The following is a 3,570-nucleotide window of genomic DNA, read 5'->3' on the forward strand; positions in this document are numbered from 1 at the left end:
AATCACATTATTATATTTCAGGGTGTGTAACATATAGATACAATATGTATAACAACAATAATAAAAACAAAATGAAAGAACAGGGATATAGGACTATAAGAAAATAATGAATCTATCTCACTGAAATTGTTGGTGTAAATCTTAGTTTTATCCTGATTTATTAAGACTGATATGGAAAGCTGTATAGGAAACACTAAGAAAAATAACTTTTAAATATAGTATGAAAGAAATAAGTAGATTTATCATAGGGAAGAAATTAAACTAAATACATTGAAGCTTTAGAAAACCAAAGGAAAATTGAAGAGACTAAAAGGAGTTTGAGAAGGAAAAGACCAATTTCTTTCAGAGGAGAAGAGTTAATTTCATAGATGACTTTTAACAGTAATTAGCAAATGGTAAATGTCAATTTCAAATAGGCTACCACAAATATAATTTTACACTCAAAAAATCATTTCCAAGAATTATGTAATTATATTTTCAGGTTTAAGATAAAAACAAAAACAAACAAATAAAGGGTGATTTAAGAGTAGATCTCTATCTAGAAAATCTTTCAAATGTGTACTTTAGGTCGAAGGATATTTGTAAGTGTTTGGAATGCTAAGTTTTCTTGAATTTTTAAGAACACAGCTGTCTCTACACTCTTTTCTCCCTCATGCTGGCTACAGAATGAATGCAGCAGGGGCAGTGATTTAGTTGGGGGAAGGAAAGCTGTCTTAGGGTTGGTAGTGCCACCTGCCAACTGGAGTGACCTAACAGAGCACAGTCACTTACATGACCAAGGACACCTGCCCACCTCTGGACTGTTATGCCAGAGACAGAGAAGTTTTGTTATATTTAATCCACCATATTTTGCAGTTACTCTGTAACTGCCAATTTGACTGTCCTCTGATTCCCCGTGGTATCCCTCTTAGCTTTCAGAATCACTGATTTTTCACCATTTTGTTTGGACAGTGTAGGCCTTTGGGATATCAACATTTTGTAGGTTTTCTTGTTTTAAATATACAATGTTCATAACCACCTTGAGTAGGTTTTGAAAGCAGAAACTCAAGGTCACTAGGTGCTGTCAGTCACAGGAGACCTAACGATGACTGTGGCAATGCTTAACTCCTGCTCCTCCTACTTCCAATTTGTTTTCTCCCAGTGTCTTCTGTGATACCACATAAGCTCAATCGTGCATTTGTGTGCATTTTTAAACAATATATAAAGTGTCTTATGTTTCACAAATTGTGGGCTCAAGTTTGCCTGAATTCTATATAAATATTTAAATACAACCGCAAAACCTAACTAATGACAAATTTGAATTTTATCTGCACTTATCAGGGCTTATATTATTCTGAGGTAGAAAATTATCTCAGATGTACTTTATATCAGTAACCAGAAGCAGGATTTAGTGTTGTTCAGTTTCAATCTTTCTATTATGTCCATCATACTGTGTTATGATATGTAACTGATGTGACCCATTATTAGGTCAGATATATCTTTGAACACTATTTTAAATGAGATCAATAGAAAACATACATCTTCTACACATTTATGACTATAATATGATTCAGATTTATTTTCAGGTAAAGTCATCATTATGTGAAAATAACACATTTCTATATTGTTTCAAAATTTTCTTATGACAACATAGTACCAAATTTGTCATCTCTAAAGTAGAACCTGGGTTAAATACTTTAAAAACATTTAGAATTTAGTAGACAAATCAAATTCTCATATACTTCTGCATTTTTCCTGTTGTGCATTTTGTAAACTTTGCATTCTCCATTTCTGAGTTATGCTGTCTATTTTTGAAGCCCTCTTTTGGAATTGTAAGAACTCCTGTTCGACGTAGTGAAAGGCAGTTGAGGGAAATCACAGTCTCTTGGCATTAGAATCTTATATCTGCTCTGAATTTACAAAGTCTATTCAAATATTAAAAAATCAAACATTTTTAATATTTATACTCAGCCATTCTCTACCTGAAGATACTATATGTAGAATGTTTTCTTGAACATGATTATGGAACAGGTAGTTTATTGTAAGTGGTAAAGAAGAAGTAGGAAGGTGGAAAATGAGAAAGCACTAATTTTTCAATATCACCAAGTACTATCTTGTGAAAAATATACCTCAAACTGGTAATTTCCAACATTTCTTTAACTTTTGTGGAATCATCTGCATCAAGTGTCTGGTTGTTATGCCTACTATGTTTTCTTGACAAATGTAGGCAAGACAGAGAGGATTAGGATGAACTTTCATTCAACTCTCTCTTTCATCATAATGGGTTGTTCACATGACACTGGGACCGGCTAAAGTGTCCCTACTTCTTATGCCATTGCAAGGCTGTTACAGCTGATGAGGTCTTAACATGTAGTACCTGAGGTGTAGCTGAGGCTCTCATGGTCCAGAGCCCTGAGCCGAAAACTTCTCCCATAAGATCTGCAACATCTTCCTCTTACACAGGCAAACAACATGTGTGAGCATCTGGGCCATGTCAGTATGGAGGTCTGTGTTCAGGGCTGCATCACTGTGGGAGGAAGTTGTATAGCTTGCTAGCAGTAATAAACTTCAACATCCTCTGCCTCAACCCTGCTGATCTTCAGTGTGAAATCTGAACCTGATCCTCAACCACTGAACCTGTCTGGAACCTCCAAATCCCTACTGGAAAACCCATAGATCAGGAGTCTGGCCTGGCTTCTGCAAGAACCCATTCAAATAGGTCTTTCCATTACTGTGTCAAAGGCTCTGACTGGCTCTGCAGGAGGTGGAAGCCTGCTCTCCAGGGATGATGGGCAGAGCGAGTGGAGTCTGGGCCATCACAACATCCCCATTGGATCCTAAAATAATGAAGGAGAAATGCAAGCTTCTGTACAAACTTTAAAGGCAATATATATGGTTTCTCTTTTGTATTTATTTCAGAGGAATCTTTTTTCTTAAACTTTGAATAAGACCGTAGAAATTAGACATGCTAAAATTAGCCAATATTTGCAAGACACAAGAGGATTTTTACTTTTTCAAGATCTTCATGACAGCACTAGTCATTATTTCCTTTAAGTGAAGTCGAATTTTCACATAGCAAAATGTCAAATTTCCTTCCCTGGGGCACAAAGCATATGCCTCTAACACTTGTTCAGAACACACATGGGAAGCAGTGGGCCCCAGAGCTCACCCTCCCACTCCATTCACCTCCTCATCTCACTTCTGCACTAACCAGGGATCCAGAGCATCAGCAGCCCCAGGAGCTGAGCAGGGAACCTCATTTTGAGAAGATGAACTGAAGAGTCATGATAAGTCATTGTCAGAGCTGAGCTTTTATCTCAGATTTGCAGGGGAAGGTCCTCCCTAGGGTACAGCATGCAAATCTCCTGGTGGGTGCAGTGATGTGGAGAGAGCTGAAGGGAGGGTGTAAAGAGCCAAGGGGCAGTTGGAGGCCTCACTTGTGAGCAAAGTGACATAAAATATCTCTTGGGTGAAACAAATGAAGATTCATTCCCACTTCCCTATAGTTGGATAAAATGATGTAATTCATAGTTTAGGGGGTTATTGGGGACACAATGTGTTTGAGCAGCCATTTTCAGATCATGTGTCTAG

Source organism: Galeopterus variegatus, unplaced genomic scaffold (genome assembly GCF_000696425.1).
Source record: "Galeopterus variegatus unplaced genomic scaffold, G_variegatus-3.0.2 Scaffold11948, whole genome shotgun sequence".
NCBI lineage: Eukaryota > Metazoa > Chordata > Mammalia > Dermoptera > Cynocephalidae > Galeopterus > Galeopterus variegatus.